A 27468-nucleotide genomic window follows, 5' to 3' on the forward strand; every position below is an offset into this window, starting at 1 on the left:
TTGTCATGCACACCATTCACACTAAGTCACCTATCCATGGCTCTTGGAGTCACACTACGATGGCCAGTCACAGGCTTCTTCAAGGCGATGTCCAGTCGAGAGGGGGTGCCGGCTCTCTCTCTCTCTATCGATGTGTGGGTAGGTTGGTGTTGGTAGTCAGGGCGCTTGTCAGACTGGTTTTTCACTGCCTTTTTATCTCTTTTTGGGCAGACTTTGACCAAAGCCTAGAAACTTCTGGAGATTTCTTTACCAATCACATTTCACCTTTTCACTTATGTTTATTTCATATTTTGTTACCAGTTACATGTTGTCTTTCACATTCCAGTCTGTTTTTCAGTCCCACATTGTACCATCTCCATATTCCTAAGACCCCTGTATCTTCTCGTTACTTACTGTAGCTGGTTCACACCAGCCTCCATTCAACCATTGCTCTCACATTATTCATAGCACACAGATTTACAGACTCACTTGCTGCTTTTAAAATGGTTGAAACAGTTAAGATGGCTACTTATCATAAATGAATGGCTTGCTTAGCATAAGCATTCATAAGCAAAAACATAAGCAAAGTCATATTATAAACAAAGTCATAGCATAACATATTTAAACAATAATAGCATATTCCAGAATATTTCCCAACACAGGGACAGTGAACTTTTTGACTCCCTCAGGCTTTTCCTTACTTGTTAAAAGTAACTTAATAGCTCATAAAATAAAAACAAAGCCAACAACCAGACCTTCTTTATATTTTCTTCATGCCTTTAGACATACACGCTTTCAGGCCCCATTTTTGTTATCTTCAGAAACACAAAAATAATAATTATAAATATAATTAATTTATGATAAAGTATAAGGACACCAGTTCTTTCATAATGATATGTTGTAGATATTATATGAAGTGATTCAAATCCTAATTGTTGACTCTGTAAAAATAGAAAAATTCAAGGGTCCAATTATCTCTCCAATGGGGATTTTTCATACAAACCAATGAGATGTGTGTGTGCATATCTGACTCATTTAGTGAAACCAGGATTTCATCTTTGGTTCATAGTCATAAATTTTAAATAAACAAAAAAGATAAGAAACCCTGGGAATGCTCCTGTATGTGCTGCCGACTTTTCCCCGTTGCTTTCCTTCAAGGCCTACTGTGTCTGAAGCCAGTAGACACACAGGCTGGGAAACTGAAGACATGTACCACACTGTTCCATAACTTGAGATAAGGTGGCATTAGGTCACATTGCCCAACTGCAGAGACCTTGTGGTTTTCTGGCTTTGTAAAGACCAAATTAGGAGACTGGTACATAACCAAATCTGTGTGCATGTGATCGGTTTGGGAAACAAATGAATATGCTGACAGGACAGAATGTGGACAGTATGATGACCACAGGGAAGCCAACCAACAATGTCCAGGAATGAAGAGTCAATATAGAGGAGAAAATACAAAAGGAGGGATTTCAGAGCAGCAAAGGGTCCCCAAGGGGGGAACCCACGGCCACCATGGACAGAGGGCATACCACTAGCACTCTCTCTCCTCACTGGGAGAGGTGGCCCTTGGTCCTCTACCCCTAGTCTGCTGACATCAAGAAAGAACCACAGGGTGAAGCTCATGCACTGGCCAGACATGCCTTCCCCCTGTGACAGCCTTAGGACTGGAAGATATAGAATTGGGGTGGATTATTTTGTTGAGCTTGCCTGCATTATTTTTATCTGCTATCACTATGTATCAATAAAATTGGCCTATTATCAAATGGAGAAGTCATGATCGGTTTGAGGGTTTGGGTCTGTCTGGAACAAGGTATCTGGGTCATAAATCCAGTGCCAATACATTATTTCATGACAGTGTCCATCTCAATGAATTTATTTGAATTTAACCTATTCTCATATGTTTCAGCACCTAGATACAAGTAATTGGGTAACTTCTTGTACACATAATGTTTTTCAAGAAAGATTGTGATGAAAAGGGAATAGCAGACTTCCAGGTCAATTTAGTGAAATATTTGTCTAAATGTAGCCTGGGCGGTACTCCAAGAGGTATCCCTTCTACAATTGAAGGGATCAAAGCAGGTGCACAAGCGCTGTGGGAGGTGTAAAGACTCTCCTCCCCCTATAGAGCAGAGCCAGACCACCAATGGGGACTTAACCATATACCTTTTAATGAGAGAACAATACTGGGAACATAACCAGTATAAACCAGGGTGTATAGGGGACACTACAATGCCCCAAGGGGGAGGATTTAACAAAGGTTAGACACTTACAATCATAGACATATGCATCCAGTTGACAAAAGACAGGGTTAACCAAAATGTAAAACACAAACAGCAGAACAAACAATACTGGCTGGTGAAATATAAAAGGAACAAAATACAAAATGTCAAATAATATAGGGCCTAGGTACCTGGAGGGGAGAAAGGGGGGAAACACAATGGCCCCTTTCCACTGCAAGAGGAATTTTTCCTTGTTAACTCATTCACCCCACCTGGGACTTGAACTCACATGATGGGCAGAAGCTCTACCACACAGCCACCAGTGCTGGTACTGTGCCAAACTGCCAGGGGTCTTGACCTTCCAGGAGCCCCAGCCTCATGTTGAGCTGCCTGGCCTCTTATTGGAGGAGCTGGAAGCAGAGCTGGGAACTTCTCAGGTCGCTCCTCAGATCCTTGCTGGAGCCTCTCCTGCTGGCCACAGCCTCTCATAGGGGATCCTGGAGCCCAGCGGGGAGCCTCTCCTGCCGGCCGCATGCCACCCTGCTGAGGGTCCAACTGCTGTCTGCAGGTCCCACTCCTTCAGGCTCTTCTGGGGCAACTGCTCCCGCCCCACTGGCTCAGCTCTTGCCAGCTCTTTGAATCTCCTTCCTTGTGGTCCCTTACTGATCTCCCTTGAGCCAGCTGCATTGCCCCTTTTATCCCCCTCCAGGTGACCCAAGGGGCCAATCAAGGGACATGGAGGGTGAGTCTCTGGGGCCTGATTGGTGAGGAAAGGGAATCCCAAGTCCTCCAATCATCTTTTGCCCTTTCAAAACCCCTGGGCTAAGTTACTGCCAGCTAGCCCATCACATAAGCAATAGTGCAAAGGACTGAGATAAGCATGAGAGCTGGGATACTGATGTTGCATTTCAGGTAGAAGTGGACTTAAGGAGGAATAATTTGTGTAGGAGGGATCTAAGATTGGATTTATACAAGTAAGGGAGTTAGTGTGAGGGGTCAGTTGTGCATGGCCAAAAAGAGAGTATAATGCATATTTATTTTTTTTCAGTATAGATTATGATGATCAAAAGCAGCGATGTAAACAGGAGTCTCTCCTATTAATCTTTCAGGCCCTAGTTGTTAATACCAAGAGAAATATCTTTATGCCAGTGCATTATATCAGGATACTCAGAAAATGTGAAAAATTCAGTGAAAATGTATCATATTTTCTCTCCTACTTAAAAAGTTTTTAAAGTGTATGTAAATTCAGAAAGAAATGACAGGGGAATTCCCAAGATAACAGTTGATGTGCTCTCTCTTTGTGCAGAGAAATTTCAGGAGCAATCTCTCTGATAGCCATATCTTCACATGGGATGTACTCCTCCTTGTAGGTCACTACTTATAAGGCTTCAGTAAACTTTTTATAGTAGTTATTCCATCTATAATATGGTATTTGGGAATATTGGGCCACCATATTTTTTAATCTTTCACTTGAAACATTCAGACAACGCATTACCCTGGTGTGCAACTACTTGCCATTCCAAAGGAAGATTTGATTTTAAAGTGGATTTCCATCATATCACATGGTATAATCCCATATTCAGTGAAGAAAATGCAAATTTAACAAATGGATTTTGGCAGTGCTTTTAGACATGTGATTCAAGTATATTAAATTACTAGTGGGTAATTTGAGAACTTTGGATATTGTAATACAGTACATAAATATGATTAGTTTAACCTGGAGAACCTCATTAGTAACACACAATAAGTAGTTCTCTAGCTTTTATGACTGAATGGCATGTTCAAGGGTCTTGTTAATGCTGCTGGAATTCTAATTCTGAATATGGGGAAACTTTCTATGTCTCAAAGTCCTTAGCTACCAGTTTTATAGAAACCTACCTCGCCCTGCTAAAATAACAAACTTAAAATGTCTCTGGCCTCAGTCCAAGTCCCCCTTTTAAAAAGCATTTAACTGTCTAAAATTAGACACATAAGTGAAACCAAGTGCCGAGTATGTAGATTTTAGATCTTGTCCCTACCTGAATCAATAGCCTTCTTCCTCCTCCTTCATCAAAAAGTCACTTGCACTGTTTTTCACCCTTTCTAGGAACTTCTAGGAATGGACACAAATTTAACACTTAACCAGACAGTAGAGTTACAGTAGAGTGTAAATGGCTGCAATAGATCCTTTTGAGCATGCTCAGAAGTGCAACTAGTCGTGCAGAAGCAAGTAGGATCAGAAACCTGTCAAAGTGGCACTGTATGCTGCTTACATGTCTAAGCTTAAGTGGATGGCTAAATTGGATTTGGGTTCTATGTGTTTTGATATTTCATTTTTATCTGTCAAAGATAATTAGTGACTCAACCTATTCATTGAGCTAATTAAAAAAAAATCTATGGAGATAGTTTTTGATATCTCAGAAAACATAGCATTAGAGTGAGTTGCTGTGATGTCTATTATCAGGAAGTTATCTTGGGATTCCTGGTACAAATGAAACCTGAAGGATTTCTCCATGTGTATTAAATTAGTAAGACTCAAAAATAGCTTGATTCAATTATTTCAAATCTAAATGACACTGCATGTTCATTCTTTTTTATATATTTGTTAACTGTATTGTTCATGAGCATGGGATGTTAGTTTAGAATGTAATGAGAAAACTGTATTGGTTAACATTTAGAAATCTCTATGGTTCTGATTTGGTTCTCTTTTTTTAAGGTGAATTCAATATTTTAGCTTGGGGATTTGTTTTGTTACGGGGTTTTTTTTTTCCTGTTCTTTCACCCCTAACCATTTGGACTAGCTGTGTTGATGCCCTCCATAGAGTCCAGATATTAAAATAAGAATGGACCACTATGCCTGTGTAGCTGAACTATGGAATAGCACAAGCCATGGAATTTCAACAAGTGCTTTTTGCAGTGGTGGGAATATTTTTCCCTGGTCCAAAGGTGAATACCATTGAGCCTAGTAACTTGTGTTTGCATGGTTTTTAACAAGATATCCAATCTCAGTTTATACTTTAAGTATGAAGCTGCTGCTTTGTGTGTGTACGTCCTGACCTCTCTCTGGCTTTATGGCTTTAAGATATTTTTTTTAGTTTAGTTTAGTTTTGTTTTTTTCTCATTTAATTCATTGTGTTGCAGAGGACAAATAATGTGAACTAAAAACAGACTAGCTAAAGATAATATTTTTTTTCCCTATTTTAAACTGTTCAAGCCTTTTAAAGAAGAATTCAAAGAAAGTCTCCTTTCTTCCTTTTGGGTATAAATAAATATATTTGGTGGAATGACTGTACAGTGAAAGGACAGCTGGTCCCCAGATGGGGATCATGCATGAACTTTGAAGCAAGGCTGGGCATTCTAAAATAACTAAAGAGAAGCTACTGTCATCCTGAAGGGACAGAAATGTGAAAAAGCAAAGAGTAGCTGCCCCGGAGGAAAAGATGTGTGTATGAGATAAGAGGAACAACAAATCTCTTCAAGCAAAAAAGTGAAGGAACTCACAGAACTGAGTTTTTCCCCACAAAAGATAGGCAGTGGGCTTATAGCAGGAGGAGAAAGACATTGAAAGTAAGGAAAGAGCAACACATGACAGGTCATCAATAAGTACATAAGTAGCTCAAGGTCAACCTGCTGACTATTTAATTGTGCTTAGATGTTAAAATATTTAACATTACCAAAGGAAATAGATTAGTAGATGTAACACAGTCTGAATCTTCTAATGGGTGTCTGTGATTACATTATGACATTACAAACTCCTTAGCTTGTCTTAGACTTAAAATGAGGTGCATTGGGGCTACAGATCAGTTTTGAGGGCTATAGATCACTAAATGGTTTGTCCTGGCACATATGGACCAAATAGATCTACCCATAATAGGAAGTAATACCTTTCAGTGTATTACTACTTTGCAGGCAAGATAGATTGAGGATCATATTCCTAGAGACTGGGGGCATATTTACATGTGTACTTTAATGCACAGTCGCTTATTTTACTGAGCATTAAAGCATCATGTGAAAAATGTGAGTTATATTAATGTGCAGTAAAATATGCTACTGCATATTAAGCATCACTTCAAAAGTGTGCACTTTTGATACTGCACATCAGGGCAGCCTGGTACACATTTATTTAGTACCTCACATTGGAGGGACTACGTTTAATGCACATTAGGAAAAGCACATTAATGAATGTGTAGACATGTCCTAGCAGTAAGAGCATCCCAGATTAGTTAACTAGTTGTCTTGCACAATGAAACCTGCTCATGAAGACTGCAAAGTGACAGAATGCTGGAACACAAGAATGAAAACAGGATCCCACTACATTCAGGGTCTGCCTTTCTGCCTCTGCACAAAGAGGATATGAAATAGTATCCTTAGGTTTTTTTTTCTATATTGCAGAGTTCTGCCTGCAGAGCTATGTCAGTTAGAGGTGTGAGACAATATGCCTTGTAGTTAAATGAGGCTTTACTGGAAGAACCCTTTGTGTGGACACAGCTGGCAGCAGAATGTGCCTTCTTCCAGCAGAGCTTCTGTCTTTCAGGAGAATTGGTGTAACTGTAAAAAAAAACAAACCCAAAACACTTTGAGTTTGCAGAACTAAATTCATATCTGAGAGCTACTGTTATGGCATGGCTGTAGTTAAAGTAGTAGGAACCCCTCATAATGTAGACATAGACCATGTACAGGCATTCAGCTTGTCCTGGGAGAGTCATTGCTCTCCCAGGAGAAACTGCAGGTACACAGATGTTCAGGATTTTTCTCTTAGAGCAAAAATGGCCATTCCAGGAGAAATATAACCAGGAAAAAAATAGAGTTAAATCACTCCAAGGAGAGTTTATTTTCTGAAGGAATCCACAGCACAGTGCTCCAGCATCTCAGGGTGATTTGATCTTGCCTCTTCCCCTCAGAAGACAGTGCTTAACTTGCTGGACTCTGCTGCTCCAGTCAAGCAGGGAGCAGGACACATCCCATTCACAATCCCATGTTGTGCTGCAGAGAAGTGGTTAGAGGCATGGGCTGACTCTAGGCAGTTTAGGTCAGCCAATCAGGGCTGCCATATGCACTGCTGCCATCTGTCTTTGCACACACTGCGGGAGCCTGCAGAGCACACTGATAGGTATGGACTGGGGCCTTTTGGCTTTGCAGTATCAGCAATGTCAGCACCATAAGCTCTCTGCTCTTCACGGGTTTAGCATCTGAATGGCTGTTTTGGCATCTACCGATTTTTAATACTAAGAATGATTAAACTTTGGGTAAAATCAAAGCAAATGATGGATCCTTTCTCCCATGAAATCTTCATATCCAGAGTTACTACCTTTCTGTAAGATATGCTTTATTCAAACAAATTATTGGGCTCAATGCAGAAGTCACTGGACTAAATTCTATAGCCTGTCATACAAGAGGTCCATCTAAATGATACACTGACCCCTTCTGGATTTAAAATCTATGAATCTTTGAATTTCCAAGTATATTTCCATTATGAAAACCTTCAATATTCATTAACAAAAATATATAAATCATGAAAAACATGAACATCAAATTGTAATAAAAATGTATTACTAAAAAAAAAGAAAACAAGAAAAAAGATATAAATACGCTATTACTATTTACAACCAATCTCTTTTGAAAGTTCATTAGATGGGTAGCATTGTGGGCCCAAGGAATTTAGCATGCAAATAGGACCCTTCTTTCTCTTACAGTACCTAAACAGTAAAAGGAGGTTCACTGTTTTGTAAACAAAGATCTTAGTTTTGCTAAATTACTGGGGCAAATGTACTGCAATATCTTAAGAAATGTGTTAAAGCATTTATGTTTATATATGACTAAGAATAGGCATAGGGACATGAAAAACAAAGTCAGATATAAGAATAAAGCCTGTCTTAAAAGATCTAAAGTTTGTAACCACCCATTATTAAGAAGTGGCAAACAGACTGGCAAAGAGAACCAAACCATGGATCATTTCAGAGAAATAAAAATATTATTGCAATAATACAAATATTATTTAAATATTATTAAATGTTATTATATTAATATTATTGACTGTTCAACTTGTTTAATGAAGAACAATGCAAGAAACACATTGATGCAAAGTCACATTAGCCAGCAGGCAGAGAACTGGATAAATTAGATTGCTCTAATCCAGGGGTGTCCAACCTTTTTGAATGTGGAGCCAGATCACGAACTTTTTATCACTCAGTGGGCCAGCGAGCCATATTCAAAGATGTCACAGGAAGTGGTATCATATCAGGAAGTGATGTCACGTGACCTTTGACACCAATGAAGTTGCAGGGGTTGACATGGTGCTGGTTGACATGGCATGCATGCCTGGGTTGACATAATGATGCAGGAGCTGCTTGGCTACAACCAGGTTGACCTGGTGCTGGAGAAGCCATGGGGCCAGGCTGGGGTTAATCTGGGGCCCGTCCAGCCTGGGGCCCGTCCGCCGCCGCTCCGCACCACCACCGTGGCTCCGCACTCCACGCCACTGCCATGGCTCCACACTCTGCGTTACTGCTGCCACCATGGCTCCGCGCTCCGTGCCGCCACTCCACACTCCACATGACTGCTGCTGCCATGGCTCCGCGCTCCGCGCCACCACTGCCACCAAGGCTCCGTGCTCCACGTTGCTGCTGCTACCATAGCTCTGTGCTCCACACCGCCACCGCCGCCATGTCTCCGTGCTCCGCACCACTGCTGCTGCTGCAGCTGCAGGTCCACGCTTTGAGCCACCGCTCCACATTCGCACCACCACTGCGGTTCTGCACTCTGTGTTGCTGCTGTTGCCATGGCTCCGCGCTCTGCTCTGCCACCACTGCCACGGCTCTGTGCTCCACGCTTCCATGGCTCCGTGCTCTGCTGCCGCCGCTGCCTCCATGCTCCACGCTGCCTCTGCTGCCACCACCACTGCCGCCGCTGAGGGTTCACGCTCTGTGCCGCTTCCACGGCTACGCACTCCATGTTGCTGCCGCTGCCATGACTCCGCACTCCGCACCGCCACTGCTGCGGCTCCGTGCTCTGCTGTCGCCACCACCTCTGCACTCCATACTGTTGCTGCTACTGCCGCTACTGCCACAGTGGCTCTGCACTCCGTGAGGCCACTCCACACTCCGTGGCACCACCGCAGTTCCGCACTCCACATCACTGCTGCTGCCATGGCTTCACGCTCTGTGCCGCCACACATCTGTACTCCACGCTGCCACTGCTACCGTTGCTGCTGCTGCAGCGGCTCTGCACTCCATGAGGCTGCTCCGCACTCCACGGCACCACCATGGTGCCGCATTCCACATCGCTGAGGCCGACATGGCTTCACGCTCCTTGCCGCCACAGCTCCACACTCCACGCTGCCACCACTGCCACGGCTCCACGCTCTGCTGTCACTGCTGCCTCCGCGCCACTGCCACCTCAGCTTCTGCCATGGCTCCGCGCTTCACACCACCGGTCCACACTCCGTGTCGCCACCATGCCTCTGCACTCTGTGTCGCTGCAACCACCACAGCTCCACACTCCACGCCACCACCACTGCCATGGCTTTGTGTTCTGCCACCACCTCCATGCTCCATGCTGCCACTGCTGCCACCGTCGCTGCCGCAGCAGCTCCGCACTCAGCGCCGCTGCTTCGCACTCTGCACTGCCACTGAGGTTCCGTACTCCATGTTGCTGCCACCGCTATGGCTCCGTGCTTTATGCTGCCACCGCCACCATGGCTCCACGCTTGGCACCGCCACCACTGCCGCAGCTCCACGCTCTACCACTGCCTCCACACTCCACGCCGCCACTGCTGCCACGGCTCCATACTTTGCATCACTGCCACCAACATGGCTCCGTGCTCCATGCCACCACCTCCGCTGCCACCGCTGCTGTGGCTCCGCGCTCCATGGTAGTGGTGCTGCCGCCGCCACGGGCCAGATAAAATGGCTTCACAGGCTGCATGGTGGCCCGTGGCCCATATGTTGGACAAGCCTGCTCTAACCCCATGAAAGGGGTTCTGACACACAACAGAACAGAGAGAGGTGGTTAGCCATGATAGTCTGAAGTGAGGAAAAAGGCAGGCCAAGGTGAAAAGTTTGACATTAACCATGTGTGAGAGACAGAAACTTTCACTGGTGACAGTAGGGGTTTAGGTTGTAGGGGTTTCACTGGTTTCACTGGTGACAGTATATTTTTCAGATACTATATATAAGATAATGCCTCTCTGAACAAGTTAGTCTCTAAGAGGCCACGTAGTTGTGTTTTCTGCTTTTGTAAAACAGAGTGATAGGAAATGGTGTGCATTGCCACCATTGTACCTGTACAGTGGATAAGTGTTTTCTTTTCCATTATCATTAATCCTAAACTATGTTATTAAAAAACATTCTCAATAGAGATAATGTCAAAGACCTCCCAGGAGCACAGAGGGTATAGACCTATGTGGTTTGAAATTACATATTGCACAGATTGAAAGATTGCATTCTGGATTGTTTTTGTTTTTTTTTCTTAATTTAAGGCTGCTATTTAATGTACAGTAAAAGTTCTGTTATCCTGCATCCCCCAGGAATGGGGGATGCTGGATAACAAAATATGCTGGTTAATTGAGTGGCCCGGGCTGCTGCTTCTCCTGCCACATCTGGGGTGTCCCACTGCCCCTCCTGCTGCATCACCACCCCTCCTGTGGGGCAGGGCCTGCGGGACAGGGAGGTGGGCCCCACATAACCTTGCACAGCCTGTTATACCCCCAGGCTGTGGGGGCTCGGCAGCCCAGGCTGCTTTGCCCTGGGCTGTGGGGGCTCAACGAAACTGGAAGTGCCATGGTGGACACTTCCAATTTCACTTTATCTTACAAGCTGGCATGCCAGTTAATTGAGCATGCCGGCTTGTAAGATGTCGGTTAACAGAACTTTTACTGTAATGAGTTTTGGCTATATAGCCCAATAAAGTTTGTGTCCTACCTAACTGTTCATATTTTTCTACTGTTTCCATATGCTCATTCTCATATGTGAATTTGGGAACAAGAATCCATAAACTGGCTAGACACTGAAAACAAATAAAATAAACACTGATATCCTGTATATAGCACATTATATTTTAGCGAACTCCTGAAATCTTCCCATACAAGAAAGGTAAGGATCATAGACCAATAGAAAATTAGGGTTGGAAGAAGCTCAGGAGGTCATTTGGTCCAGAACCATCTTCAACTAGATCATTCCAGCCAGGTCTTTGTCAAGGTGGGCTTTAAAACCCTCCAAGGATGAAGATTCCACCATCTCTCTAGTAACCTGTTCCAGTGCTTCACCACCCTCCTAGTTTTTTTCCCTAATATCCAACCTAAATTTCCCTTGCTGCAACTTGAGACCATTGTTCCTTCTTCTGTCATCTGCCACCACTGAGAACAGTTCAGCTCCATCTTCTTTGGAACCACCCTTCAGGTAGTTGGAGTCTGTTTTCAAATCCCCCCTCGCTCTTCTCTTCTGCAGACTAAAAATGTCCAGTTCCCTCAGCCTCTCCTCAGAAGTTATATGTCCCAGCTCCCTAATAATTTTGGATGCCCTCCACTGGACACTCTCCAATTTGTCCATATCCTTTCTGTAGTGGGGCGGGGGGGAGGTGGCAGAAGTGGACACAATACTTTAGAGGTGGTCTCACCAGTGCTGAACAGAGGGGAATAATCTCTTTCTTCCCTTGATCTGCTGGCAACACTCTTACCAATGCAGCTCAGTATGCTGTTAGTCTTCTTGGCAAAAAGGGCACACTACTGACTTATATCTAGTTTAATTTCCACTGTAACCCCCAGGTCCATTTCTGCAGAGCATATGGTTAGTCAGCTAGTCCCAAGCCTGTAGTGGTGCATGGGATTGTTCCATCTTAAGTGCAGGACTTCACACTTGTCCTTGTTGACCCTCATTACATTTATTTTGGCCCAATCCTCCAACTTGTTGAGGTCACTCTGAATCCCAGTCCTACCCTCCAGTGTGTCTACTGCATCCCCCAGCTTTTTGTCATCTGTGGACTTGATTAGAGTGCAATCCATCCCATCTTCCAGATCATTAATGAAGATATTGAACAAAACTGGCCCCAGAACTTACCCCTGGGGCATCCCACTTGATACAGGTTAGGCTACCAACTAAACCTTTAGCCATTGATTTCTCCCCATTGAGCCTGGTGATCCAGCCAGCTTTCTATCCACCTTAAAGTCCATTCATCCAACCCATGCTTCCTGAGCTTGCTTGCGCAAATGCTGTAGGAGACCATATCAAAAGCCTTGCTAAAGTCAAGGTATATTATGTCCACTGCTTTCCCCTACATCCATAGAACCAGTTATCTCATCATAAAAGGTAATCAGGTTGGTCAAACATGACTTGCCCTTAATGAATCTATGCTGACTGTTCCTGATCACTTTCTTCTCCTCCACATGCTTAGAAATGGATTCCTTGAGTGCCTGCTGCATGATTTTTCCAGGGACTGAGGCAAGGCTGACTTGTCTGAAATTCCCTGGATACTCCTTCTTCCCTTTCTTAAAGATGGGCACTATATTTGCCCTTTTCAAATTGTCTGGGACCTGCCCTGATCATCATAAGTTTTCAAAGATAATGACCAATGGCTCTACTGTCACATCACCCAACTCCCTGGGCACCCTTGGGTACATCTAGTCTGGCCCCATGGATTTGTACACATGCAGCTTTTCTAAATACCCTCTAACGTGTTCTTTCACCACTCAGAGCTGCTCATCTTCTCCCAAAACTGCGGCCTGGTGCAGTAGTCTGGGAGCTGATCTTACCTGTGAAGACTGAGGTAAGAAAAAAATTAAAAAAGAGTACTTAAGCCTTTTCCTTGTCATCTGTTACTAGGTTGCCTTCCCCATTCAGTAAGGGACCCACACTTTCCCTGATCATCTTCTTGGTACTAACATACTTATAGAAACCCTTCTTGTTACCCTTCACACTCTTTGCCACCTGCAACTCCAACTGTGCATTGGCCTCCCTGATTTCATCCCTACATGCCCAAGAAGTATACTTATACTCCTTCCTATTCATTTGTTCAAGCTCCCACTTCATGTAAGCTTTGTTTTTGTGTTTAAGCTCACCAAAGATTTACCTGCTCAGCCAAGCTGGTCACTTGCCATATTTGCTGTTCTTTCTGCACACTGGCAGGTTTATTCCTTCACCCTTACAGTAAGGTTTTCTAAAATACAACCAGTTCTCCTGGATTCCTTTCCACCTCAGAGTGACTTCCCAGGGAATCCTGCCCCTCAGTTCCCTGAGTCAAAGTCTGAGTTTCTGAAGTCCAGGGTCCATACTCTGCTGCTTTTCTTTTCTTCCTTTTGTCAGGATCCTGAATTCGATCATCTTGTGTTCACTGCAGCCAAAATTGCCATCCATTTATACATTCCCTACCAATTCTTCCATATTTGTGAGCAGGAGGTCAAGAAGAACATAGGCCCTAGTTGGTCTCTCCAACACTTACACCAGGAAGTTGTCTCCAGCACTACCCAAAACCTTCCTAGATTGCCTGCTTGCTGCTGCCTTGCATTTGAAAGAGTGTCTAACTTTATCCCAACTACATAGTTGGTTCAAGAAAATATATCACCCTATGAATTCCTTTCCTCTGTAAATCAAAAGTAGGTTGTGTTTACGATGGGTATACAAGGGTCAGCCACAATCTGTTAGGTTCAGCTTATGTGTTACATTACATTCAACAGTTTTCCACCAATCCTTACTATGAGTTAAAGGAGTTTCCCAACCTTTCCTAACCCAAGACACACTTACATTAATAAAAATTTTCTGCAGCACACTTGTTAAGGCATTCCTCATTCCCATACTTATGAGCTCATAGTAGTTCATTGCCACAGAGAGTTCTTCATCACAACTGTTCAGAGGCTTGCGAACTGCACATCCCCCATGGCCAACACATGTGCAGTAGATGAATTTCTGCCTACTCGGCTGTTTTTTTCTCTCTCCTACAGCCAACACATGCATGCATCTTATGTGAATATCTCTTCGACATGGCTTATTCATTAACACTACGTGGCTGGAGAGCTTTCTTCTCATTATTCCAAAATTCTCATGGCACACCACGGAGCTATTCATGGCACACTGGTGTGCCACAGCACACCGGTTAAAAAGCACTGAGTTAAAGTGCTTTGTTGCCACTGTTTCTGGAGCTCAGCCACTATGAGAAATGCTCGAGGCAAACTGATTCACATGAAGCAGAAGCTCTGAGTTTAGCTCTCTATCTTGTTTGAATTTGTGGTCCTATTCAGTTTTTCTTTTTCTAATTCATACTTTTCCTTCTGGAGTGGCTTGCAATTGTTGAAAACAATTCAAATTAAGTTGATTAAGGAAGTGTTAAATGGTTCTTAGCTAGTAATGCACTGAAAATTCAAGATGCATAAAGTTACAGGACACAAAGCATGTTTGTTTGTAAGAATGAATTGTACATTTATGCTAATGAAAGATGTAGAGTTGATTCTCTGCTCTCAAAATTTATCCCTAAAATCTTTCAAAATGCCAAGTACCTGTCAAAAAAGAGCATATGGAAGTATATCAGCCACTGAATACAATTAATGATTCAATAAAAAAAATCAAAATTGAAAAACCAAAGAAAACACATACAACAGATGTAACAGAAAGTCTATCCTATTTTCTAAACATCATTTAATTTTAATTAGAAAAATAACTTGCACAGTTCTTTTCATCTTCAGAAGTTATTGCAAACATTCACTAATTAATCCTGCGAGGTATACAAGTATCATTAGCATCCCCATTTTACAGAAGGGGAAACAGAGGCAGATAGGAATGCTTAATTAACTTGCCCAAGGCCAGAGTTTGTTAGAACTGAAAGTGAAATTCAGAGTTCCAGATACTAATCAAATGGGGAAAAAGGCAAAATTCTGAATTAAATAGACAGAGTGCAATCAAGTGCACTGCTCACATTGCTGTACAATAATTTGATTGCCCAGGGAACAATGAAATTTGTCCACAAAACATTCATCTAAAAAATAACCGGTTATAGAGGTTTTTCTACACTAACAGTGAGGATAAGAAGGGTTTGAATTCTAACCTCCTATTTGCAGCTGCTCAAACAATATATTTTAGGGGGAAAAAAAACTTTTAGAAACGATGAAGCAAGTATCTAATTTATTCAGCTTTAACATTATGCTTACTGCCCTGTTATTTAAGCAGCTCAACTATCCAAAAGGCAATAATGGTCTGATGCAGATACCAGAGAAAGAAATGAGGATTTTTGCATGAATTACAAAGGTTTTTGAATCCATCTTAATAATTATCAACATTTATGAATGTGTTGACAGAAGGAGCTCTTCAAACTTTGGGCTTAATTTAGCTTGTTATCTGGTCATGATCTAGTACTTCATGGACAACAAAGGAGAGTCACACAGTAAAGAATGTCTAAGGACAGATGTACTTGGAGATTTAATGATCACCAAAGTAGTATCCAGAAGACAAAAGTTTTACCACTAAGTGTGCTATGCACAAAGTATGATCCCATGTCATTGAGCAATGGGAGTTTAACCACTGTCTTTTAATTTGTATTTTGAGATATTCTATTTTACACTACTAAAATCAGACTGTCCAAAAAGTTCATGACTAAGGAGCCTATTCAAGAGCCCACAAGCCATTGCGACATATATGACAAGAGAGAAAGTGAAAACCATATCTGGGTGAATAAGGTACTCATCCGGCAAGTGAGATACAGGAGCTTAAATTCTTGCTTTGCCTGACTCAGATTAGGAATTTAATACAGGTGCTCCATATCTTATGTGAGCATCCAAAACACTCAGGTAATGGGTATTTTTTTTATTTTAATCCTAAACATATCCTATCAATCCTAACAATCCCAAAGTTTTTCTTGTAATCCTAAACATTTTCATGGAAGCCAGTTGCATATAAAAGAGTTTACTATCAATTTTGCAAAGTAATTCAGTAAAATTTCCATTAAGACATGCAACACATTTCATGAAAACCAGTACATTTCAATGTTCAAAATTTTAACAAGGTTTGTTGTTTTGTTTTGTTGTTGTTGGGTTTTTTGGGGGTGGGGGAGAGACCATAATTTTCCATATTTTGTGCAGATTTTTTTTACCTGCTTTTATCATCATGCAATATGTTGAATTCTCTTACCAATCTAATCACTTAGGTTGATGGCTGAATGAAAGGGGAAATATTCAGTGGACTCATCTACATGTGCCATTAATTTAATATGATGCAGTAAACTCTGGCAGTTTGCACCACTACCTATTGCTCTCAGGTTTAGTGTTTACACATGCCCTTGGGTCCGCAGCATGTTGAGCTGCAGCAGCGCAGTCATGGCTGCAAGGGGACTCAGGGAGTCAGCCTGCCAGCCTGGAGCTGCTCTGTCTTAACTCAACAAGCTATGGAGGGGTTGGCTGGGGCACAAGTGTGTTAAAGTGAGGGGTTAGTTGGCAGGAAGACCCCTCAATATAACACCCTCATGACCCAGCCAGCCCCAGTCACTGTCTACATGGGCATTGCAGCACACTAAATAACTCCACCATAGGATAGTACTTGTGTCGAGCAATACTATCCTACAGTGGGTAGAAAAAAGCACGTTGATGGTTATAAGGAGGCTACTGATAAAAACTCTCATTTTAGACCCCCCCCAAAATCTAATTAAAATAAAATCTTCACTAATACTGAAGAGGTTCATTTGTACTTGCTTCAAGCTAGGACTTATAATTTGCAAATATAGTTTTGATATTTTATTCCTTATTTTCTTCTTTGATTTTTCCACTAGGAATATATTTTTATATTTCTGTGTATTAATGTCTGATTACTGCAATATGCTTGCAGCACATATAATGTATAGCAAACCAATCTTAGCAATTCAGATATCCTACTTCTTTCTGTATTTTATTGAACTTCAGTAAACATAAACATTAAAAAAGCCAGCAAGTTTGACACAATTTTTTCTTAACTTCTTCTTGGAAACCCAAAGAAACTTATGTAACAGTTTACATAGTAATGAAATATGATGATAGTTAAGAAAAATGTGAATAATGCAAATTAAAATCTAAGGGACCAGATTTAGGGCAAAACCTCTAAAAATGTTAAGATACCTAGTTTTTAAACATGGTATCCCATGAGCTTTAGGACTAAATCACAAAAATCAGATAGGAGAAGGACCCACCTACCATTTGGTTTAACTTGTCTTAAGAAACTGAGGCAAGTTATAAAAGGATCCATTAGGAAAGCTTGATTCTTTTTAGCTTCTTTGGATATTTGGTATATTAACTGTGCTTTTAAGAAGGATTACAAATTCTTACCTCATTACCTAGATTAATTTTTGTAACTCTTTTGCTCCTATGTGTTCTGATGAAGTGAGCTCCAGTTCATAAAAGCTTATGTTATATCTCTAATTTAGTTAATCTATAATGTGTAAATCTACCCTGTTTTATGCTTGACTTCAGACTGCCATAGCTAACTAAATGTATCTTAATATCTCATTAACAGAGCTTTTACTATTAACTTAACGTGATGCCAGTTGTGTTAGCCTTACCAAATGTATAGTTTTACTGAAGTCATTGAAAATTTAGCCATGCATCAAATTTAGCAAGTGTCAGATTAAAAAACAAAACAAAAACAACGCAACTCGCTATTGCTGACAATGGAAGGGACCTTGGAAGATCATTGAGTCCAACCCTCCACTCTAGGCAGGAATACTGCTGAGACCAAATAATCAAATGATCTCAGCAGTATTCCTGGCCAGAGCAGGGGGGCTAGACTTGATGATCTTTCCAGGTCCCTTCCAGCCCTTCATTTTCATGATTCTATGATTATTAATGTGCATGCACATTACCTTTACTGAACACAAAATTTAGCATTAGTTTGAGCCAGGGATAGTACAGGAAGAACTGAAATCTTCTCACCCAGAGTTCTACCAAAAGAAATCACTCCTGACCTGTAATAAATCTGTTATTGTAGTCCAAGATCTTTTCTGAACATAACTTTCTAGAGGCCAGGTCTGTGCATGTGTACTACAGCTTATAAAATAAAAGAGTGATCCCTAAGCATAATTAAAATTACATTTAAATTGTATCTTTTAGAGTTCTAGCAGCATAACTGTTATACTTTAATCATTTGGTTGATATTTGGCAAACATGGGCTTAATACCAGAATATTAAACTTACATCTGTCACTGTCTAGGAGAGGACCCTTACAAACTAGCTATAGGCTATTTGGAGGTGGTAGAATGCTCCACCACTCTTATTGAGCTGTGCCAGTGTCCAGGAAAAAACATTCTTCTGAATTAAGAAAGTGCACTTTAAGAAGCTCTCTGCTCAAAATTCTGGCTGATATAGATCCCATATTGAGATGCCTATTTTCCCCAAAGCAGTGTATAGGGATCCTAGTTTCTGAACACAGAGATTCTGCTTCCTTAATTATATCATTCCATTTATTTTACTTGAAGGTGTAGGAGATAGAAAATGGAGTCAGTCAAGGATGCATGATTGCACCAAAATTTTTTCCATGTATATTGTAGCTCATCCACATTTCATTGCTGATACATTTCCATATAGAGTCAGCATTCAGGATCACATGGATGGAAATCTCTTTAACATCCTAGTTCTTTTCCAAATAAAAGATAACCAACACCTCTATTTCTGATTTTCAGTATGCTGATGATTGTGTCCTGTATGCCCATTCAATTGAAGAGTTCCAGGTCACTCTTGACAATTTCTGGACAGTGTATGAAATGCTTGGACTTACTGAGCACATCCAGAGGAATGCAGACATGCGGTATGTGATGCCACAGCATGATCTGTGGTGTCACAGATGCTGCACATGCAGGTGCTCCACATGCCGCTAATTTGTAGCATGGGGAACAGGGTGTGTGACACCAGGAGATCTCAGTGTCAAAAAAATCCCATGCCTTAAAAAAGTGGGGCACTGCATGTGGCAGCAGGATGTTCTCCCAGAAACTGGAGCCTGGCCAGCCAGAGCCACACTCCAGCTGCCGGCCAAGCTCTGTGCTGCCAGATTGCTATGGCTGCAGCCCCTGGAGACCCTCAAGACTCCAGGTAAGGTTGCTGGGGCTAGCCCAGGAGCTCAGCCTCCCCTACCCCACCAGGGGAAAAGTGCCGCACACTGTTTGCCCCTAGGGAAATGCACATTCCCACTCATGAGAACGCACGCACTGTTGATTTCATGAAAACCAAGCTACTTTCTGAACTACCCAGAACCAATCAGCTTCTATCCCACATATTTTATAAGTGGCTCCCTGGCCAGAAACAGGTGGCTACCCTTCCCCCAGATAGTTTATCCTGATTAGCTAAAGCAGCTTTCTGCTCAGATGTTCTCCGAAGGTCATTTCCTTATGTACTTAAATCCCCATACCTATTATATAGAAATCTTGGGTGTGTATGCTTGGACAGAGGATTCTTCTAGATCCTGAAAACTGGGTACCTTTCAAGTACCTTTCCAGTACCTTTCATTATCCAGCTCTGAATTTTTTAGTGGCAGAGCTCTCTTGACAGACTGCCTTGGGGATTTCTAAGGAAGGAAGCATTGCATTATCTTTTGAGAAACAGGACGTTGTACCAACTTTTTGCAAACAAACAAGATTACATCAAAAATATACCTTAGTTCCTTATCTTAATGCAAACAGCCTGGTACAGCCCTGATTTTGGTTAATCAATCAGGCCAAAGGAACATCATTGCAATTATTTAGCTAGAGAAAATAAATAGTTTAAGATTAAAATGCCATTCTTACAGCCCTAGCTTTACACTGAAGCATGCAGATTTATGTATGATTAAATATAAATAAAACAAAATACATTTCACTCTATGTTGTTGAGAAAATGAAATTTAAATGTGCCTTGGCAAATATCCATAGCAAACACACGGCACATTGCCTATAATCTTATGAAACACCAGGTAACTAGAGGATCTTTAGTGTGTGTTGCAATAACTTATATATTTAAGATATGCCAAGCAGTTCAAGTGTTTATACAGAGAGAGATCTACCTGCGACTGAGATTTCACCAGCTCTTGGATGAAATACAGCTTTTCTTGTGTAATAGAGTATTAGGAGCACTGCATATAATAGAAAGATGCTGTATCTGCTCAGAAGTGGATCCAGGATTTTACAAAATTCCCCTGTGCCCAGCCTCCCCACACCCCCACTGTGGGGGACAAACTGTACCATGAGAACAGCAGTCATGACATTTAAATCCCCAAAGTTGGTAAGAATTCCACCCCCTGCTCAGATATATGTCCCCCCCTGTCTATATGTCCACTTTTCTCCAACCTTGTCAGGAGCAGGAGCAGGAGCAGGAGCAGGAGCAGGATCTGCTTCCAGGCTACTGTGGAACACCTGGAGCACCAAACAGTGAGGGGTAAACCTACCCACTGCCAATGCCACTGCCACTGCCACTGTCTTGGGCTGAGTCCAATACCCACACAGCCCAGCTGAAGCAAGACAAGAGACCTCCTTCCCTAAGGACAGTAAGGACAGCAGCAACAGGAGGCAGGGGAGGAAAAAGTGAGAGGACAGGGAAGGGGAGGAGGGAGGGCACATGCCGAAGCATGCAGAGGAAGTGAGGGTGGAATTCTTAACTTCTTTGTAGACTTAAAAAAGTCCCCTACTTCTGTTCCTTCCATGTGGTCAGAAATGGGGGTGCTGTCATGCCATTGTCCTCACTCTGGATCTGCCGTGTATCTTCCTGAAACAGAAGAAAGAAGAAAATTTACTCAAATTTCAATCCAGCCAAACTAAAAAGAGCACATCTAATCTTGAAGAAAATGACAATGTGATGTTTACTGACTGTAATTGGTTTGATACACTGATCTCATGATCAGAGTATCACACAAAATCATGTTCTGTGAGGTTCCATATTTCCTTACAACAAGAAAGATGGAACTTTCTGTAGCACAATATTCTGCACTATCCGAGTAAAAAGACTGTTTAGTACAGATTCAGAGGAAGTTTTACCCAAAATCTTCCTTTAGCAGCTTTGATCAGGCACATCCAATGGCTTCACATTGGATGTAGGGTTGAGTGAACTTTTTTAGTAAATATAAAATTAATTAAAAATTTGGTTTTGGTCATTCCAAACCTGTTTATGAGTTGCAGTTAAATTTTATAAACAGCTTTGGCTGCAAAAAGAAATCAGGACTAGATTGACACAGCTGCTTCATGAAAAAGATGTAGGAGCTCTTTTAAACAACAGCTTGGTGCTTATGGCACTTACCAAAGTTGTGAAAGTGACCCGTCTTTTTGGGTGCCTCTACACATTCATTAATGTGCTTTTTCTACTGAGCAATACATTTATTACCTGTAATGTGAGATACAAGCTAAATGCGCATAAGGCTTCCCTAATGCACAGTAGCAAAAGCGCAAGCTTAATATGCAGTAGCCTAATTTTACTGTCATTAGCATATTATCACAGTTTTTGCCAAGATGCTCTAATGTGCAGAAAAACATGCTACTTTGCATTAAAGCATATATGTAGATGAGCCCTTTCAGGACTTGGGCAAATGTCATAAGCACAAAGCCACTGTCTAAAAGGGCCGCCACCTCTTTTTCATGCAGCAACTGAGTCCATGTAGTCCTGATTACTTTTTGCAGCCAAAGCTGTGTATGAAACACACAAATAAGAGTGTTGTTTTTTTTTCTTTTGTGTGGTTTTGATGAGAAAAAAAAATTAAATGTGTTTAAATTTGCTTCATTTTTTTAATTCTTCTATTCTGCTTACTTGACAAATCAATTATTTATACACTTTGACCTAACCAGTTCTAAATAGATTGTGGGATCTGGCAAGATCACAGAACAAGGTGATATGGATTTCGAGATTTTGATAACAAGAAATTAAGCATCAGTTCATCAAAGCACAGAAGCACATGAATTAGCTTAATCACTATTCAGTGAACCATTTAAGCACTTGCTTATTTTTAATAAGTACGTGAGTTCAGCCATTGAAGTCAATGGGACTGGTAATGGTTTTGACATTACACTTTTCATTACTTTATGAAATATGACAGAATAACAACCAAGAGAATGACAGGTGTAATAAAAACATGAGAATGTGAGCTTAAGATTCAAACACAAACACTTTCCCTCCAACAGGATATAGAGTATCTATTATTCTATACTTTTTATAGTACCTCACACCAACAGACACTGAGCTCAGTTATTACTACGTCACTACAAACTGTGTTAATACTTGTATAAAGGTGAGCATGCTGAGCCACATGGCCAGTTTCCTAATCATGCATCTCCTATATTATGATATTGGACAATCACATAATTGTGTTTACCTTCACAAAAAATGCCATTGATTCTATGAAGCTAAACTTATTGTGGCTTCCAGTTGCTACAACAATATGAAGTTATAGCAAAAGTAATGTTTGCCAACATCATATGTACTCCTGAATGTACAGAATGTGGTGGGTCATAAATTGTTACGGTATGTCTGTCTGTTCTTAGAGAGAGACTTTTTGGGGGATCCTCAGCAAACATATTGAAACTTTTTGAATACTTGAATATTATTATTGACTGTAGAGAAAATGAAAATGTATCAATGATTTACCAACATCAGATTCCATATTTTGATCACAATGATAAGAAAGGATTTTCTGTTTATAATTGATTTTTTTAGTTAGGTCATGTGAAAAACAATAAAAGAGACAATGTTTTGCATGGAGTTCTCAGACCAAATTGCATATATTTCTCTTTAAAACAAAACTACAATTAAAAAAAAAAAAATCTCTCCAGCAGAAATATACTTGGAAGAACACCATATCATAACCAAAAGAAATTAAAAAAAAAACCCCTCTGGTATAGGCATTGAAAATTTAATTTATACTAAGAGCGTAATGACAAATCTTGTTAATATTTTTAATGTAGATATTGATGATCTAAATCTGGAATGAAGTCAGTTTTGCTTTTATTTTTGGTAAAAGACAGAGAACATTAAATTGTGTGCTGCAGCAGGTCTGTGCACTTAGACAATAGTCATGAATTAGCTTACTTGAAATACGAAGTATACATGTCCTCAAGGACACTAGAGCAATTTAATGCTGTATAGGATTAGCTTTTTAAGAATGCATTTAAAAGGTCCTGAGGGTCTCATAGCTCACTAATTCCAAACCTTTAATATCCTCATTTACATTTCTTCAGATTTAATAATTGGCCCTAAAGTTGGAATGTACTATTTAGGGAAAATATAAATATAACAATCATCAGTTAATTGTGAACAATAGAGAAACAGAATATACTTATAGCAATAGCTTGTGTGGATTTGGAACGAGCCATTGTAGGGAGGGGAAGAAAAAAGAGACGGCTAGAGGAGATTTTTTTGGAGCTAACCTACATTAGGTGCCTGCTACCGCCATTGCGACTATAGCAGAGGTCCCTAGTGTAGATGTTTTGTACTCTGATATAAAGAATTTTTTTCTGCTACCACAGTTACATTAGCTCAGTGAATGGTAGCAGCAGCAGAGGCGGCCTTAGGGAAAATGGCACCCTGGGCAAATTTTTGTTCTGGTGACCCTCCCTGTATTTTGATATTCCCCCAAGTCAGTGCCACTGCTGCAGAGAGAAGCAGGTGGGCAGGGGCATAAGCTGCAGTCCAGAAGGGAGGTGGATGGGCAGGGTGTGCCAGGCAGGTGGGCAGGCAGGATCAGCTGCCACCCCACACTCATATGCCTGGTCTGGCACCTCCTGAGCAGTGGCTGGAGGTGGGAGGTAGGTTGGGCTGGGCACCACTTCTCCTGCCTGGGGTGGGAGTTGACCAGGGCAGGGTAGTATGGGGGGAGAGCACTGCTATGAGCAAGTGCTGCTCTCATGTGTGAGCATGTGTGCATGTGTTTAGTGCCCCCCTGACTACAGCATTTTAGGCAGTCACCCAAGTCACCTACCCCTAAGGCTGCCTCTGAGAAGCAGCTTGCAGTGCTGAGTTTATACTGGGGGTTTTGCCAGCATAGCTACATTGGATGCAGAATATGATCTATTCATATCAATCTGCCGCCAGAACTTTATTTTATGGACTAAACCTCGGTCTTTAGACACTGCATACTGTAGTAGTAAGAGTTAACTCCCTTCCTGAGGGGTGACACGATGCCATCAACACGTCACAATAGCACAGTGTCAGCAGTGGGAATTATAACACCAGGCTTGTGTCAAGAAATGTACCTCCTCTTTCCTCAAAGCAGGAAGTTTGGATCCCAGATGCAGGAGTACAAGTCATTGTCCAGGCTAGGGCAGATACTCCTCATTCATACCGGGTGGAGAAATCTAGAGGTCTTCTTCATGGGAACTGAGAGCATCTCCATTATATTTCCCCTGTTTACTACACTTGGTCAGGATGCGCATCAGTTCCACTACATAGACCAGATTTGTGAATCTGTCCACTTTAAGTGAAAAGTTTTATTGATGTTTCTGTTTTGATTGTTCTCTTTTTGTAGGAAAGTGAGTGGTAAAGCCTCACAAGAGAGTGATGTGCTTGTGTCAGCTGTTCCCAAGATGCTTTTGCCGTTCTTCAGAAATCCTTCAATTTTCTCCTGAGAAAGAGGGATGTAGTAGTAAGGGTTCACTCCCTTTCTGAGAGCTGACATGGTGACATCAACAGGAAGTTGTCAACCATCTTTTGTATGTGTGTTTGCTGTTGCAATAAAGCCCTTTTGAGAGAAAGAAGCCTCCTTGCCTTTTCCTGAGCTATGAAATAGCACACATAGGGGCCATGTAAAAAAATAGGTTTCATTTTCTGCTTTAGTTTAGCACATACAATATTTAAAGTTTCTCTAAAATTATATCAAACAAGACTACAATAATTTTACATTCCCTTTGCTCATGGGCAAACAAATAACTGTAGAAGCTATGAAACAGTGGGAACCAGACAATGCATGCTTTAGTGGTTCACCATAACTCAGGTAAAATACTTAAAAGTGAAAAAAGGATTGATCCTCACTCATTCTAAATGTGAAATACCGTATTTAGAAAAATATATACTCACAACATACAAAAGCTTTTTTTTTTTACTGGTATGTCCAACACTATCCAAATGAAATTCCAATTTCTAGAAAAAGTGACAATACTTCAGAAGTAGTAAAAATATGTATTTTAAGTGATTCCTTTCTTTCTGTGAAATCAGATCTGTAATAAATATTTAAAAAAGTAATAAGCACGAAAGTACCCTTCTACCTGTATTTTAGGTACTTCCATCATCAGCATAAAATGTAAGCTCCCCAAAATGCTAATGCATTTTTTCCTCACAACCCCCCCCCCCCCAAAAAAAAACAATGGTTAGGAAATGGTTTTGAAAAAGAGAGGCAGAGTCTCTTGTCCCACTCAAAATCCCATTGTTTTGCGAAAACATTTAATATGCAAGATGTCATGTTTGAGACCTTGATTTTCACCGATAAGCCTTCAAAATTTAAAAGAAACAAAAAAATGATAATTGAAAAATGCTATAGGGAAGAAGTTGGCTAATTCTAATTCATGCTTCCTTCCAGTGGTGGAAATGTGGGTTTTTCCTTAAAGTCTTGAGATGTTTGAGATGTCAAATTTTTGACATATATCTACCTTAATGTAAGTCTTTATATAAAAGACTTACATTAGTTAGCTGATAGTATATAATATAATGAGGCCATTTGGTGCTACAATTTGTTATTAATTCCAGAAGACATGTGAGAATAGAATATCTGTTAATTGTGGTATTGGTTATCCAATGATGCCGAAATAGCTACCACTTCAAAGTTTCTTCAAAAGGAAGGACAATGATTTCTTTAAAGACCCTTAAGTTTCAAAACTCTCCTGAAGAACTGTATTCCAATTGACTACTTTGGGAGCTTAAAGATTTTATATTAAAGTATGGTTGTTTGGATTTATTTGAAACAGAATTTCAAATCCTATTATACTCTGCTGGATTTAAAGGGCTATCTCAAAAAACAGACTGAGGAAAATAAAAAAAAAAGTTAAAAGCTGAACTTTCAAGATGCCCTGAGAATTTCCTGCCACAAGAACAAAAGCAATTATGAATATACTGCATATGCATTAGACAAATTATATATTCATGAACTGAAGATGTTCCTGAAGGAGCTGAGGCATTAAAAAGATGGTGAGAAGTAATTTTGATTCTAGCCAAGCCTGAAAGGATTCCACTTGCTTCCTTTCATGAAAGGAAGGGGTTTATTAAAAAAAATTCTGAATTGAGCAAACACCTCTCTCTCGTTCTCAGTTTAACAGTACTCATTGCAGCATATCCTGTTCACTTGTGCAAGCACGCAACAAAAAAAAATAAAAGAAGCTGTGCAGTGGTGTGCCGTAGTAACTGTTGAGTGCAGTACTGTTTCAAAGAAGTGATCAAATCACTGAGATTATAACACACAGATGATATTAATTCTTAAAATACTGTTCAGAATTTAGATATAATTTCTTTTTAAAATGATTATAATCAGCCATTGAAATGTGATTGTAATCTAAAATAATACACGTTTTTCCTGTTAAATATTAAATTTTAGATAAATTATTCCTGAAGATAGAGGCTAAATTTTGGCAAATGGAAAGTGGGAGAGCTGAGTTTAAATTGGATTGATGGTTACTGATATTTATTGATATGCCCATTACAAAACAACTTCTTGGATTACTTCCTTTAAGCAATTTAAGTAATTTTAATAAAGCTCTATTAAGCTTATTTGCCCACTTATGAAATGTTTAAGTTATCTTTGATACACTAAATAGGATTCACCAAACTTGAAGAATTAAATTATTTCTCCATCTATAATCTATTTTTTACCATGTATGACACATTCAGATAAAATTCAATATTTATTTGGGGCATAAAGTACTTAGCTCACTTTCAAAGATACATTTAGTTTTAAAGGTGTAATCACTTGAATTTATTTTTTCCATAGAAAGGCATACAAACAAAATTCAAACCAGAGTACTCACTGTTCTTCCTTCCTTCCTTCAGCTTTGGACGTGCTTGGAGCTGCATGGGGTGATCCTGATCGTAAGACTCCCCGGCTTCCTATCTCTTTTCTTTTCTGACTCCCACCTGTCTAAAGGTCTCTAGCTTCTGTTTATCTCACTTTCTGATTCTTTTTTTGCATTTTTGCAGCTTTTTCCCCCCTTTTTCTCTCCTCTTTCTCCCTTCCCCCCTATACTTCCAGTTTCTTTGTCTGTGAGTTGCTTCTTTACAGCCTTCTTTCTGTCTCTTTTCCTTTTCTTTCTTTTTTTTTTCTGTTTGCTTGTTGCGTGGAGTTATCTTTTCCATTAGCTTGCCTTCCAAGGGGTGCTTTTAATTACCCCTTCTTCTCCCCCTTTGTTTTCTTTTATTTTTGCT

The 27468-nt window shown here is 40.7% G+C and overlaps 1 long non-coding RNA gene across 1 annotated transcript; it reads right to left on the bottom strand.

The window, feature by feature from the left end:
* Nucleotides 1-2126: 2126 nt before the first annotated feature.
* LOC109284368 (uncharacterized) lies at nucleotides 2127-27468 on the bottom strand. Its single transcript, XR_002091806.2, has 3 exons — nucleotides 27075-27468; nucleotides 20771-20847; nucleotides 2127-6728 (listed from the first exon to the last, which is right to left on the bottom strand). It is a non-coding gene; the product is annotated as an uncharacterized LOC109284368 (long non-coding RNA).

The sequence above is a fragment of the Alligator mississippiensis genome, chromosome 1 (genome assembly GCF_030867095.1).
Source record: "Alligator mississippiensis isolate rAllMis1 chromosome 1, rAllMis1, whole genome shotgun sequence".
Classification (NCBI taxonomy): Eukaryota; Metazoa; Chordata; order Crocodylia; family Alligatoridae; genus Alligator; species Alligator mississippiensis.